This window comes from Sander lucioperca, chromosome 5, assembly GCF_008315115.2.
Source record: "Sander lucioperca isolate FBNREF2018 chromosome 5, SLUC_FBN_1.2, whole genome shotgun sequence".
Lineage (NCBI taxonomy): Eukaryota > Metazoa > Chordata > Actinopteri > Perciformes > Percidae > Sander > Sander lucioperca.
In genome coordinates, this window is record NC_050177.1 from 36,216,112 (window position 1) to 36,233,026 (window position 16,915).

Sequence of the window (16,915 nt, forward strand, 5' to 3'; positions counted from 1 at the left end):
ATATCTGTCATCTGTACATAAAATGGGAGTCATACTTTAACCATATGTAATATTGGTGTACCGGTTGTATATAGGTTCTGTTAAATTCCTGCATAAATGGGGAGAGCGCCGTCTGCTGGCGTCACTTTCAGAACACTACATACATGACAGAGAAAGCCCAGCAACGCCTCTACTTTCTGCGGAAGCTGCGGAAAGCACACCTTCCCTCCCCCATCCTGACAACCTTCTACAGAGGGACTATTGAGAGTATCCTCAGCAGTGCCATCACAGCGTGGTTTGGTAACTGCACTGTTGCAGAATGAAAGGCCCTGCAGCAGATTGGGAGGATGGCTGAAAAGATCACTGGGGCCTCTCTTCCCTCCCTCTCTGACATCTACAACACCCACTGTCTGCGCAAAGCCATAAGCATTGTTAAGGATAACACACCTGTCCCATGCACTCTTCTCCTTACTGCCGTCAGGTAGAAGGTACCGCAGTATAACTGCTCCCAGCCTCCAGAATAGGGAAGAGCTTCTTCCCTCAAGCAGCAGTCAGACAAATTTTTCACACTGAACTGAAATCCACTCCTGCACTTTTTTTATTTTCTTTTTCTTTTCTGCTAAATTCTGTATATTCTACCTTCACCTCATTTATAACAATCAGTGCTCTGTTACAAGTCTACTTATGCCCTGTCTTTTGTCTTCTGTTGTCTGTCCTGTCCCTTGTCTGTCTTAAATGCTCTACTTTAAGTAGTAATTGCATTTTATGTATAGTCTATAATGTGTGTGCACTAAATGTAGCCTAGCTGTCTCGAATGTCGATTTTATGTTGTTTAAAAAAAACAACTGTGTAACACCACTTGATCCATGGTGAAACGTTGTTTTGTTTCACTATATACAGTGTATATGGTTGAAATGACAATAAAACCCACTTGACTTGATTTTCACATTGCGCCGCAGCGCTAAAAGTAACAAATTATGGGTAATCCACAGCAGAACTCCTGATAACTGCTGTGGTAAATCCACTGACTGTAAAATTAACAGTCTATGGGTAAATCGCATGTTAAACACTGCAGAGATAATATTAGCCAAAATGATTTAAAGCCAGACGGCCAGATGTAGCCTACGTACATTTGCGAAAGTGTGTGTTAGTGGTGGGGAAATGTATTGACTAATGCGCTGTAGCAAAGCGTCAAGTACTGGTGCTATGATACGGCTGAGTGCAGACTGCGATATTACCACTACTGATGCTATGACTGTTTTAAATGATCCTGATGCCAATATTTGTAATGTAGCGATGAGTTTAACAACTGCTGGAATGGAATGTGAACACTGAGTTGGAGATTCGATGTCATCTTTGATTTCTTCCAATAACTATAATATTGCATAGCTTAATCTGAAAAAGTGTGATCCTTGTGGAAAAAATCTTTTCAGTCTCCTTGGCCTATGTCTTCGTCTTGCTCGGATTACTGCTGCCATTTCACCAGGAGGCATATGCGAGGAAACCCGCTTACGGCAGGTTTACACCTGCTTTTAAGAGGTGGAGAATTTTCACCGCAAAAATAGAGGTGCGCTGTCACGGGCGGTTTTTGTAGGCTACATAGTGCGGAATACATAATTAGGCGCACTTTACGCTTCTCCTCCCATCTCTTTATGGGAAACTCCCAGTTTCCCCTTCACCCTCCCATGAATGCATATGCATGACACGGAAAAGCGCAATTTTCCATTTTCAGTTCCTGCAACAGGCAGTTTGCTCTTTTACCTCAGTGCGGCCTGTTTGTACATACCTCGCCATGCTTTTACGTGCACGTTGCAAAAAACAAATACGCCTGAAGTTGGCGCAAAAGCGTTAGTACATCTGGGCCAGAATGTGACGTTCAGATGGTGAAGACACCAAGATGTCATCGACATAAAGCAAAAGTTGACTTCTTGCTGGAGGTTCAAATTTGGTAAGGTAGCAAACATTATTTGCAAAAACATGGTTGGAGACTCACAAAACCCTTGAGGGATTCTGGTATAGGTGTATCTTTTCATTTTTTAGGTGAATGCGAACCAAAACTGTCTGTCCTTGTCTACAGGGATAGAGAAGAAAGCACTAGGCCTACTAATATCGACTAGAGGTCGACCAATTAATCGGCCGATGTTTGGCATTTTTTTTTACATAATCGGCATCGGCCAATATCCATAGACGTATATAAGAATGGACCAACAGATCCCGTTGCTCTGGACGGAGACCAGTGAAGGATATTAGAAGCACTTTTCCGGTGATGGCTGAGCGTTACTGTGCAGCCTCCAACTGAGAGAGACGACATAAATGTGACGTGAGCAACATGTCTGAAAGTTGTAAGTCTTCTGGTAGCTGTGCCAAGAGAAATCTCAATCATTCCCAATCTTGCAGAGACGGAGAGCGTAGGTATATGTAAGGAGATAACAGGCACAGGCTAATTATTGCTAACTAAAATGCTAGTTAACATTAGCAATTACACTTAAACAGCTAATGTGAGACGAAACTGCCTGCGCGCTTCTCCTGTACTACCCAGTAAGCACACATACTTCGCGGCGACGTACATCGCAATACATCGTAGAGAAGCAGGCTTATATACACATCGTTCTAACATCTGCTATACATCTTACAGATGTGGTCATCTTCCTGTTATACATAGTACAGATGTCAGGCTCTACATCCACCAGATATCATTTATACCGTCTGCAGATGTCAGGCGCTATATACCGTATATGTTATCCTAACATACCTTTACTCTTTAAATGTTGATAAACTAAATTACAAATAACTTACCTTAGTACACCGAGAAGATTTTAGCGGGCCCAATTAACATTTTACTGCTATAACTACTACTACTTTATAATAAACTATAGCTACAGTCCAATAATACCAGTCTAATCTGTAGAAATCATAGTCTAGAAGATGACAAACAATTATTAACGCAATTATTTGAAAACATCTTAAATCACTCTGTAGGATCGCTGGTATAAACAAGACCAGTAAACTTCTCACTTTTTGCTGAACAAACACTTATTTTGAACTATATCATTAATCAATAAACATAAAAAAAACATTAACAAATATTAAAACATTAAAATAAAGAATTATCTTGGCCGGCGGTGGTGGCGATTAGGTGCCAGCCGGAGAAACCCTTTAATGGCCTTCTCGGCCTCCGCTTCCGTCGGCGCCTGGAGGACCAGGTTCCTCATTACTGCTGCTGTAATAAAATCGTTGGATTCGATTATCATCATACTATTTATTTTGTTTTATCTAGTCTTCTCAGTTTTCTATAGAGGTAAATATAGTGTATAATGGTTTCTGTACAGCAAGTGAATAAGAGACTTTTAGAAGGTTTAATTTAGTGGAATATATATATTTAAAAAATTTAATAATTCTGGATTCGCTTCTAGTGAATGTTAAAAATGTTAAAAACGTAACGTTTTGACCAAGGACCCTTTCAGTGTTCGGGCTGGTAAGTTGATATACCCCGAAACAAATTATCCGCTGAAATATAGACGTTTCTTTCACCATGCAAAGTCTATGTGAAAAGTCTTTCTGGGCCATGGGGTGCAGTACCACTGTACCACAAGCCCATGGTGGCTTTTAGACTCGGCGCTCTTCCTGGGGGCTTGGCCAGACCACATCAAGATGTTGGGTCAGGGAACTCTCCATTGACAGGGCTCAATCCGAGGGGCGAGATAAACGGTTGTCTTTCAAACTCCCTCTGCATGCAATAGGATAGCGCTACAACCAGGCTGATCCTGCAAGAGATCATAAAGTAGTATTCACTCAGTTAAATTGCAGAAATCTACCACAAACATTCATAAAAAACAACTGTTCAAATATAAATAAATTATATATATATATATATATATATATATATATATATGTATGTACACATACATACAAAAATGTCTCCGGTAAGTAAAAACCTTAACCATCATTTAATGGCCTATCAAAAGACTACAACATTTTTTGTGAAATCAGAGATCTTTCTTACTGTGCATGCATTTTTTTTCTCTCCATATTTAGCTTTGCGTTCCCCCATGTCCACACCAAGGCCCAGTATATAATTCTCCCAGTCTCTGCGTGAAGTAATGTAAACAAAAAATAAATATATACACAAATTACACACCTCTCCAAGTATGATGAGAATGTCATTTTTCTCCCTGAACAGGATCGGCAACAGCAGGATTGCAGCTCTGAAATCAATCCCTGAAAAATAAGTAAAAAAATAAAAGAAAGTGTATTAGGTGAATGTACAGTGTATTTTGGTTGGTTAGGCCTTATCTTGTCTGAAGACAAATAGAAAAGAAATTAAGCTTAAATGGCTCCACAACACTAGGGGTGACCACGGCTGATCAGTGAGTCACTTACCGGGGACATCTTCGGTGAGGGCAGCCTCTCTTTCCTCCAAAGCCAGATCTGCAAGGGGAGATTTCCTTTGAGTCAGTCTAAGCACTGTGGGTACTAGGATCTTAAAGCCATCTTAAAATCTTCGGCAGATATTCATTCTGCAACACAGCACAAACAACAAACAGGAAACATGTCACAACATTATCATAGGATTTTAAAATTAAATTTCAAAGAGAGCCTTTAGTAATTTAATATGAACTCCAACACAAATATAAGGAAATAAAACATGTAGACAAACCCTGCATGGACTCTTACAATAAAACAATAGTCTTAAAATGTATGGCAAATTAACCATACTGTAACAATACTGTTAAAGTAAAGGTCCTGCAGTGTAAATGTTACTTAAGCAAAAGTCTGTAAGTATTATCACGATAATGTAGTTAAACATTAAAACATGTTAGAAAGTGTGAAGGATCCAACCAGTTGTGTGTTTAATGGACTAATCATCTCAGTTTACTTTAGAATCAAACATCAGATTTTATAAACTACATGTGTTCTGTGAGCAGTAATCTTAATCTGTAAAGTAACTAAAGCTGTAACAGATGAATGTAGTGGAGTAACTAAAGTAACTAGTAACTAAAGCTGTAAGAGATGAATGTAGTGGAGTAACTAAAGTAACTAGTAACTAAAGCTGTAACAGATGAATGTAGTGGAGTAACTAGTAACTAAAGCTGTAACAGATGAATGTAGTGGAGTAACTAAAGTAACTAGTAACTAAAGCTGTAAGAGATGAATGTAGTGGAGTAACTAAAGTAACTAGTAACTAAAGCTGTAACAGATGAATGTAGTGGAGTAACTAGTAACTAGTAACTAAAGCTGTAACAGATGAATGTAGTGGAGTAACTAAAGTAACTAGTAACTAAAGCTGTAACAGATGAATGTAGTGGAGTAACTAGTAACTAAAGCTGTAACAGATGTAGTGGAGTAACTAAAGCTGTAACAGATGAATGTAGTGGAGTAACTAAAGTAACTAGTAACTAAAGCTGTAACAGATGAATGTAGTGGAGTAACTTAAGTAACTAGTAACTAAAGCTGTAACAGATGAATGTAGTGGAGTAACTAGTAACTAAAGCTGTAACAGATGAATGTAGTGGAGTAAAAAGTAGAATGAAAAGAAAAGACTCAAGTAAAGTACAAGTACCTCAACATTTAGACTGAAGTACAGTACTGGAGTAAATGTACTTAGTTACATTCTACCCCTGCGTTCGGACTACAAAGACTGTGCAAGATTATGCATTACAGTGTGTACACCCTAATGCATAATGTTACACTACATAAACTACCGGAGCCAGGTGAATTCAGATCCAGATAAAAACTTCTTCAGTAGTAACCTTTACATTTTATATTATTTATATGTCTATGAGATTATAGAGTTATCTTCCGTGGTTCTACTTGGGCCTAATGTTAATCACATAACATTACTGTTACCGGTACCTTGATTCCACTGTAGCCTTCTCTGAATGTACCGGGACAGGCTCAACCGTTAGTGTCACGGTTTCTTTCCACTGCTGTACAAATCGGTTGAATTTGGCTTGCTTCTTAAACGATCCTTCAAAGAGGTATGAAACCATCCTCTCAGTCAATCCATCACAGGTGTGATTGGCAAAGGACAAAAAAGCAGGAAAATATACGGCGCACCCATGACGCTGCGACAGCCCCCTCCCCCCCTCATTTTTTTCAAAAATAAACCATTAAATGGCACTTTCTGGAGAGTTTTGTGCAAAGAAATGGAGAAATTGAGTCTTACATGATATGTAGGTATTAGGGCATTTAGCATTTACATTACTGTTAATCAGTCATCACTTGATCACACATTGCATTACCTTGTTATAATATAAATAATAATAGTGCCACATGAAGAGCCAGTACAGCATATGACAGTAGCAACAGCTGAGAAGATTTGGGTCTGTGGTGACCAGGTCCACCTCACACAAACTTCCTTCTCCTATTCTCTCTCCTTACTACCACACCCATACCCACACACACCCACACCCATACCCACACCAGCCCACATTACCACGCCCATGCAGCCCCACCCACGGACATTTACGGATTTTTAAACATTTAATGTAACTGGCAAACAATGCTTTCTACTTTTTAAAGAGCACACGTTTATAACAAATTTTTATTTATGCCGTTTGTATGCTGTTACTGTCATTCTCTACAGTATGTAGGTATGTAGTATGTATGTTGTCACTGTCTGTTCAATTGTCCGTGTTTCTCTCTGTTGACACTGTACATATTAAGTTATAACTCTAACTCTGCAATATAAATGTTTTTTATGGCTGCCTGTGATTATACTTCAGGGTTTTTCCTTGCTCAGAATTTGTCTTTGCGGGAACACACAAAGCAGGGGGGGAGGGGGTCTGGGTGTCCTCCCCCATGAAATTCTGAGAGTAAAAGACTTCAATTCCTGCATTCTGATACATTTTTAGGCACCAATTTATGGTAAAAATGTCAATATTTATTGCAAGGAAATCACAAAATTCTGGTGGCAGGTAACAATTCAAAATACAAAATATAATGGAATATTATTATATTCAGTAGTCCAGTAAGGAGGCTTTCACATCCGGGACATGGGCCGGATACAACAACACTTGACCCTAAAGTCCAGTTGTTTGACTTAGGCTACTTAATCAGTGATGTTGAATATAGCCTACAGTGTAACGGACCACCACAGTTCATACATATATGTGAACCGCGGATTAATTGCAGAGTTTAATCTACATAGTGTAAAACTACTACGTGAATGGGGCACAGCAGAAAGACAGAGCAGAGCGACGCTGCTTGTTCAAGGTTTTCATGTGTACTCCTATAGGCCTACACTTTGCATCAGGCGTTAAAACCAACTGTACCGAATTAGACTATTTAACGCGAGACGTTTTTAACCGCTAATAAAACTGTCTCAATTTAATACTGATGCCGTCAGACGGCCGCACAGACAGACAGCAGTTGGAGTTCTGGCAGAGCTCTGCGTCTGTCAGCAGCGGCTTCTCACTGTACAGCCGGTCCCCCAGAGCAGCATGATCACCGGGAGGGTCCAGCCTGAACCCTGCAAACAGAGATCCCGTTTGAAGGTGACATGCTTGATTTTGACTGAACGTCTCAATTTAAGTAACCTCTGATCGGGTCGTAGCAATTTAAGTAGCTACACTAAGTTTAAGATTAGGTGTTGGTCATTCTCAACACCTTTCTACCCCCCCCCCACTTATCAACTCTGGACTCTGTGCTGCTGCCAGCCTGTGTAACGTACGTTACTCACCATCGATCGACTGTTAGCTTCAGCTGGCTAACGTTAGCTGTCAACCTCCCGACTAGCTAGTGATCTAGCGAGGATTAGCCCTTCAGACCACAGTGGACTTCAGTGGACTCTCCATCCAATCTCCCGACTGGACCTTCGTCTACCACAACTGCCGGACTCTTTCAAATACATGTACTCCCTGTCTCCGCCGATCACTTGGTAGCGTTGGTCAACTGTCAGTTTACGCCAGCTAGCTTCTGTTAGCTTCGACCGACTGACGGCTCGCCCAGCACATCTTTTCGCTGTAGAGCTCTTTTAGCCATGTTTCCCGGCTCAACACTAAGTTAGTGTGGGCCACTACCTGGACCACTTGCGGAGTGATATGAAGACATGAGTCAGAGGCACAAAAAACGCTGACAGCAGTGACCGGTCATTATGTTTACCAATACCCCCGACCTGTGCATGCGACACACCCCACCCCCCCCCCAAAAAAAAAAAAAAAATGAGATTATCCGGAAGAATCACACCCCTGATCCATAGTCCACTGCTTCTCCGTCAACTTCATTATCTAACGTACAATACAGAAAAGAAAAACAGCAATGTTAACCACCACCGTGGTAACAGCATAATGTAACGTTACCCCTTGTGTTGACTTCGGGTCACATTGACCCATTTTCAATTTTTGTTTTATATCAGAAAATATGGAACGTAGAAATAAGCGCTGAAAATGTGTAGAAGAAAAATGTAACAATTTAAAACGCTGGAAAAAGCAAAAACAAACTGTGAAAAAAAGGCATCAAAAACGTCAAAAAAAAAGGTTTCAAGGTTGACGGGAAGACAACACAAGGGTTACACATTTAAAAGGCACATTATGCAATCCGGACCTAATATCCATATAAAAACACAAAGTAGGGTTTGTAGATAGCTCAGTTGGTAGAGCGGGCGCCCAAATATAGAGGTTTACTCCTCGACGCAGCGGCCGTGGGTTCGACTCCGACGTGCGGCCCTTTGCTGCATGTCATTCCCTTTCATGTCTTCAGCTGTCCTGTCTATTAAAGGCCTAAAATGGCCAAAAAATAATAAAAAAAAAAAAAACAGGTATTTAGGCGTACCTCATTAGTGACGTTGGAAAAGTGTCTCTCTCTCTCACACACACAATATTAATATAACGTTAGGCCTATCTTACTTTTTTTTTTATTAATGATAATAATCGGGTTATTTTGAAAACAGCAGCTAGCTAGCTAACGTTAAATGTTAAGCTTAGCTAGCTACTCGAAAGGGAGGTTAACCGTTGGTCGGTTCTGTCAGTTAACGTTAACGTGACTGGTGTTGTAACTTGACGTTAGTCTTTGTAGGTTAATTAACGTTAACATTACATGGTTTTACGAAAATGTTCTAAGACAGTTTGACGACAAAATAAAGAATAAATCATCATTTCAAACCCTCACTGGCTACCGATAGTCACATTCCGCCCAAATGGCTTTGCTTTACCATTAACATACATTTCAGAACAAAAGACTTTTAGGCGGCAAAGACGCTTTTTATCGTTCTCCTCTGACGCAGTCCAGCTAACGTTTTATAGCTAACGTTAACGTAAATCAGAAGAAAAAACTTTTCGGCGGCAAAAACGCTTTTTCTCCTCTGACGCAGTAGTTTTTATAGCTAACGTTAATGTTAGCTAGCTAGCTCGATGGTCAACTGTAGCTAAGTACCATTAGCTAGCTAAGTACCATGTCGTAACATGTAGAATGGCAATATGGGACATAATACTGCTAATGTTTTAACTAACTAACTAACCTGTTAACGTTAATAATGGCAATCATCAATGTCGAGTGTAGCTAGCTAATGTTGACAGAGTATGAACTTGGCTAGTGCTAACGGTAAAGTTAACTTCCAACTTTGAATATTAACACCACAAACACAGATTAAAAATGCACATCATTTACCTTTGAATTTACTTCGCTCCTCTTCAGTGACCTTCATTCCAAAACGAAGTAAGCCCGTGATTAAATCCTCCGTTGCTAAATGTCCAAGCGCCATCCTCCCGACTTTGATCGACACTGACGGAGACTGACAGTTGGATCACTGTCGATTCACTCATGTATCCTTCCGCGCGGCAGTATTTATGCTTCCGCCGAGTCGAGCTCTCGTTAGCATGTAGCTAGATCCTTTCAATAGAACACAACTTAAAGCGTTAACAATTATTTGTCTGTTTCATTCTAATATAAATAGGGTAAAGGGTTTGAAAATTAAATTCTTCAATAGGCTACTGTTTGTGAATATAAATATAAATTATTACATAGGCCTACTCCTCATTAACATGATTAAAAATGATTCAAAGGGACACTTCACCAAAAAAACATTCTGATTTATTTTGCCATTGTCTACTACGTGAAGACATATGGCTACTCAAAGATAATTTACACAAGTTCAGATTATTATAGAAAATAGCACACTAACACATTAAAAGTTGCTGGGCAGAATTCAGATTCACTGTCCATCACATCAACAGTGTGTGTAGTAGGGCTGAACGATTTTTGAAAATAATCTGATTGCGATTTTTTTCCCAAATATTGCGATTTCGATTTGATTATTTTTTTAAGCTTTGTCTTCTGTATTATTCAACAAAGACAAACAATAAATCATTTTATAGTATGAACAACACACAATTACATACTAGACAGTTTATACACACATACTAGACAAATTATAGTATATACACACACACAACAGTGTATTTTTTTTTACAGTGCACAGAGGAGCTGCCTCCAGCCCCTTGTTCAGAGAGGCTATCGTTGCGTTAGCTAGTTGCTGGTGTTCTTGCCGTGGGATTAACTGTATAATAAAACCGTTGAAACACTGCGGCCACGCTGCTGTGAAAGCTCCCCGAACGTCATTTATCAGAGTCTGGTTGTTACCCCTCTCAGTGGCAGCTCCTCCACTCCATATCTTTATAACGGAGCTAACCGCTAACCGCTAATCAGAGCTAGTTGCCAACCGAGCCTTCAGTTCTGCGTGTCTGTATCCATTAACTGCACGTATGGACTCGAACCAGAATAAAACCCTTCATTTTATTAAAATGGCTGTAAAAGTTTTAAACTACAACTCAGAGTTGTTTGAATGACAGAAATCAGCTCAAGGTACGGTGTAGCGCAGGGGTCACCAACACGGTGCCCGCGGGCACCAGGTAGCCCCCAAGGACCACATGAGTAGCCCTCAGGCCTGTTCTAAAAATGAAAATTGAATATTGACATTATCTGTTTCCCACCTTGTTAAGTCATTGTTGATAATTATTACATTACATGTCATTTAGCTGACACTTTTATCCAAAGCGACTTACAATTGCTATATATGTCAGAGGTTGCACGCCTCTGGAGCAACTAGGGGTTAAGTGCCTTGCTCAGGGACACATTGGTTGATGTATCACAGTGGGAATCGAACCCAGGTCTCCCACACCAAAGGCATGTGTCATATCCACTGCGCCATCACCACCCTTTATTATTAATTAATTATTGATAATAGGAAATGATTAACGTGATCAGTGTCTTCACATAGAGGAGTATCATTAATCATTAATAATCATATATAACTAAAGGCAAACTGAGCAAATTTGTTATTTCAGAAGAGTGTATCAAACTGGTAGCCCTTCGTATGACTCAGTACCCATGAAGTAGCTCTCAGTTTCAAAAAGGTTGGTGACCCCTGGTGTAGCGTTAGCATGCTAAGTTGATGCTTTCTCTGCAGAGTGCTCTCGCGAGTCATGTGACCAAATCGCAGCCTTTGCGATTAGGAAATCGCGTTTTAACATATCGCGATATTATCGCAAATGCAATTAATCGTTCAGCCCTAGTGTGTAGTAAAGATGTCCAGACGCTCATTAAACGATGCTTCCAAATGACACGTGAACAACTGAGGAACTTTTAAAACATTGTTCTGACATAGTTAATACGTCGTTGCGATGTATAGATTGCGATCATAATAAGACCTCCAGACGCTCAATAAACGATGCTTCATTATTCTTCTTTATGACCCGCGATCAATTGCAGACGAAGCGATCAATTGCATACGTCGTGCCGACGTATGTGTGCTTACTGGGTATACGGTAATTCCTCTACTATGCGACAGTAAGTCGCGTGGTTATGACACAATCGTTAGCCTATTTTTACAAAAACCTACGGAGCCATAACGTGAGGTACAAGGTAATGGAGCCTTTTATACATTATCGTGTTTCTTTAGAAATAAACATTGGACAAATACAGTCTTTAAACACTTCAACACTAAAAGGTTTTAGTGGGACATATCAACTTACATCCACAATTACAAGGGTGAGTAACAAGAGGAAATTAAGCATAGCATATGATGCTATATAGCCTAGCTTGAATGACGCTGAAGTTGGCTTCCGATTCGCAGCTTCCGATTCAGCGGTTAAGGGGAAATATATGGGAAACTTAAAGGTCCTATGACGTGCTCATTTTTGGATGCTTTTATATAGGCCTTAGTGGTCCCCTAATACTGTATCTGAAGTCTCTTTTATGTAGACCTTAGTGGTCCCCTAATACTGTATCTGAAGTCTCATTCCCGAAATTCAGCCTTGGTGCAGAATTACAGCCACTAGAGCCAGTCCCACAATGAGCTTTCCTTAGGACATGCCATTTCTATGAGTAGAGGGCGGGGTGGGGGGGGGGGGGGCAGCAAAACAGAGAAAGGGGAGGTAACCTTTCCCCTTATGACGTCATATAGGGAAGATTCCAGATTGGCCCATCTGAGCTTTCATTTTCTCAAAGGTGGAGCAGGATACCCAGGGCTCGGTTTACACCTATCGCCATTTCTAGCCACTGGGGGACCATAGGCAGGCTGGGGGAACTCATATTAATGTTAAAAAATCTCATAAAGTCAAATTTTCATGCCATGGGACCTTTAAAGCTGAATATAGCTTCCAATTCACAGCGTCCAATTCAGCTGGGAAATATAACTTACATTGCTGAGTGACTGATCCTCCGTTTTTTGAACCTCTGACCCTATTGAAAGAGTGTTAGTCATTAAGGTAAATTATTAATTATGTCTAAAACACACTTTTAGATTTGTGAAAGCTTTATTGTCTTTATGAGAACGCAATAAAGCGAGATTTCAGTTTTCTTTTTCCAATGTAGACCACATAAGACCAGGTCCAGATCCAAAACCACTATATTTAGACTTGTCAAATCTGGACTAAATTATCGCAGAGAGGCTAAAGATTCTTAAAAACACAGTTTCAGATTAGTGAAAGCTTTATTCTATTTGTGAAAATGCCATAAAGGAAGAATTCCCTTATTCTGATGTGTCTGATGTGGTCTATATATATGAAAACAATGTGAAATCCCCCTCTATTGCACTTTCACAAATAGAATAAAGCTTTCACAAATCTGAAATTGTGTTTTAAAGAATCTTTAGCCTCTCTGGGATAATTTAGTCCAGATTTCACAAGTCTAGATATAGTGGTTTTGGATCTGGACCTGGTCTTATGTGGTCTACATTTGAAAAAAAGCCTAGCTTGATTTCTGTAAACGAATAGTTTTTCTTTACAGAGTTTAGCTAGATTAAACGACGGATAAATGACAATATGTGTATTTTTAATGACCCCACTTTGTATTTTTTCTTCGTTTGGTTAACCATGTTCCTGGGGATTTGGTTAATTTCAGTCATGTTAGAGCCATGATATAGCTAACTGAAAGAACACAAGAAACTGTAATGTTAGTTTTCGTATCACTGTTAGTCTTCAATCATTCATATAACATTAGTCTGAAAATGATGGATTCATATCAGTCTTTATAAAAAGTTGTAACGTTAAGTACAATTTCACCATTATAAATAGATTATAATATATATTGATCTGTTATATTATAATAACAGATCAAGACATTTTCACTTTCTTTTCTTTCAGGTGGGGCTGAAGGACTCGACCACTGTTCAGCTGCTGCATCATAGCTGCACAGTGTCATATCACCAACCATGAAGGCTGGAAGTCCCACTGCTGCTCCAGATCTTCCTATGGCTGACGATGGACTACAACCATAACCATTTGCAAGTTTTGTTTGTAGTGAACATCAACAGCTGCACTAGGCTTATCTTATCTTTATATTAGTTCATATCATAACCCTGCTCACCAACTCACCTGTACCTGGGTCATCTGTTTGCCAATATCAATGTTCCTGCTAATCCTACTTTACAGGCGTATGAACTATATGCTATTTAGGTTTTGTGTTAAATATTGTGCAGTTTGTTATGAATTACTCATTGTTTTGACAAGGTTAATTAAAGCTATTTCACAACCTGCAAGTGTCAGCTCTGCTAAATTTAATTGTTCAGGATTTTGTTTAAGGTTAAACATGAAAAACATATTTGCCTTGATTAGGGTTTTAGTTTGTTACAAATATGAACATTGCTTTAATAATCTGTATTGTATTGCTCTGAAAAACTATGATTTAAGAAACATCAGACATGCTTATGTCTTTTAATTGAATTGATTGATTGTTTTTTTATCACTTGGATTATGCAGGTGATGGTGCAGAACGGAGGTGTAGTCCTTGTAGATTTCTGGCACTTTGAGGACCGACGGATCCAGCATCTCTCACTGATGCCTTTGTATGGTTATAGTCTGCTTTTTATTATGCTAAAAGACCCTGACTACCCAGACATTTTGACATGTTATGGTAGGGAAAGCAGGTGTAACTAATAACATTAATGATGGCTGCATTCAATTCAGCTGATAAAGTTCAGGGCCCTGGTATTTTGCAAACTGGCTCACTGGAATGGAACAGAGACTTGGTAACACCTGCATTTATTTGAATTTATTACTGTATTACTTATCTTTTGTAATTATACATATATTAATTATCTTTCTTTATCTTATTTGCACATTTTACTTAATTTTATTTTTAATGTATATATTACCTATAATTTTATCTTTGTTTATATTTCTTATCTTTTATATTATACTTGTGGGTCGGAGAGAAATGTATTTTTAATTGCTCTATGTCTGGCACATTTTGCAGAAATGACAATCAAGTTGACTGGACTTGACTGTGTGCTTGCTGCTATGACAATTTAAAATATTTGCTGTGAAAAAGGATCCACGCCACGGACCTTATTTTGAAACTTGTATTTGTGTTTCTTTGTAACAATGCAATATTTACAAAAGGCCATTATCGGAGAGTAATGCTGATTGTTGAAGGGCATAAAACAGAAGTGGTAATAAAATACTACAGCAGACAGAACAATGATGGCTGATGAAACAATAAACAACTTTTACTAATTACTCAACACATTTTGTGTGTGATCAATACATTGTCCAAGAGACAGACTAATGTGCATTAACCTAAGTCTGTTTGGGTGATATTAGATCAGACTGATTAGATACCATGGGTGACTTTTACCCTTTAACTTTTACTGAATGCAAACAGTAGCATACATCTGTAAATCTTTGAAGAACCTTTCCTCAACTTAAACATCTGCATTAAAAATAATTCAATGTCTCTCTATAGTTGACCCCAACTAATAATTTATCAGAAAAACATTAAAAATAATGTTTTTCCTGTTTGGAGTGAAGAGGGTGATGAGAAAACAAGAAAGCTGCACCACTTACAGGAAATCAAACTCAATCAACAGGAAATTGAGTAAGAAAAAAACAAGGTAAAATAAATTGTAAAGATTAGAATTTGATTTAACTTCAAATTTATGACGTAGAATGACATAAGAGAGAGCAAATTGGAGAGAGTGTAAAGCAAAACCACACCAGATTTTATCACCATGGAGGAGTGTAGCCTCTCTCAAACATATCACACTGAACATGGACAGGCAGGGGTACAGTTGAGATTCCATCTGTCACATTTAGCCTGACCTGGCTCTTACAAACTTCTTCAGCTAGGACACCAGGGTCTGACAGAATTCCGTGAAATGAACACGGCCCCTTAACTCAAAATCTGTGGCAATGTCACGGAATCGCCGAAAATTCCGTGATGGGCCCACGGAAGAATTCCGTGAAATTAACTTCTCGCTGCCATTGTTGCTCTTAATGCTACGTCATCTTCTCATTGACTTTACTTTGACATTGTTTTCCATGGTGGCCACACACAATTTTCACACATTCCGTCCCACCACCACGTAATGCGGTGTTAACAGTTCGTGATCATTTCACAGAATTCTGTGAAATCAGGTTGTACTGCACTGGATTCTGTGCACTAGAGCTCTAGTGGTTGTGTGTCATCCTGGGTGGACTTCTCAGATATTGTCATTAGCACGTAAAATACTATTGTCTACAAAGTTTTGATTAGTTTCATTACTAGTTATTACTTGTTGGCTGCCTGCTGTTTGAGTCTGCTTTGTCAATGTGAGAGTTAATCTTACAGTTTTGATCCTGGGTTTTAAAGTGAAAACTAAAGTGGATACTCACTAGTAGTGAATGATTGATCCTTAGTTTGTCAGCAGAGTCTATGATGAGCTTGCAGATGTCCTGTTTTCTAATTTGATCACTGAAGGCCACTCTGTCCAGTTAGAGATACTGCAGGTAAGTACCATCACAGCAGTGGTTGCCCTCTTCATTCTCAAACATGGGGACTTTTTAGACATCAATAAGTACATTAATGATCAACACATCCTTGTTTTCTCAGCTGTGAAACAACTTTTCATTTTGACTTTAACTCAAAGATAATTTCTCTTTTTCCTCATAAAGGTAAAGGCAAAATGATTCCTAGTAATTAAACATTCAGTGACCTGCTGATCTCAGGTTCCCCTGGTTTTATTCTTAGTTTGGACCGGTCCATGTTCCAGTTTTGAGGGAGCCAATTAATCCAAACAACCCATTTCTTGGAGCAGACCCGTGATATACAGTAGCATCAACTTATCCAGCAAATAAATCAAAATCCTTCCATTGAAGTTGTAATTCTGGTCACCTGGATAGCTTTAAGTCTAATTTCAGTCAAAACTGAGATAAAAGTAGAGCAAAGATTGCATTTAACCCAATTTACACTAATGTTGCCTGCGTCTGCTTGTGTGAATAGTGAATTGTTTGCCAACATGTTCATAAACTAATAGTCAGTCTAGTGTTGCCAGCTTACCAAGTGGTCAGAAAAATATGAATGCTAAACTGAATGTCCAACTGCTTTAGGAGATGGGATTTGTAGATTCTCCAAGAGTCTGATATAGTTTATATATTATCTAAATTATCTAAAGAACACTTTTTGCTTTTGTGACTGCATTTCCACACTAAGCTGAGCCGCACAACTTCTGGTCTTTGGATAA

At 39.1% G+C, this 16,915-nt stretch overlaps 1 protein-coding gene across 1 annotated transcript in view; it reads left to right on the forward strand.

Annotated features, from left to right (window-relative positions):
• The window catches only part of LOC116039002 (alpha-2-macroglobulin-like), a 160,627-nt gene that overhangs the window by 123,511 nt on the left and 20,201 nt on the right, over positions 1 to 16,915 (forward strand). The gene's annotated exons all lie outside the window — the stretch shown is intronic.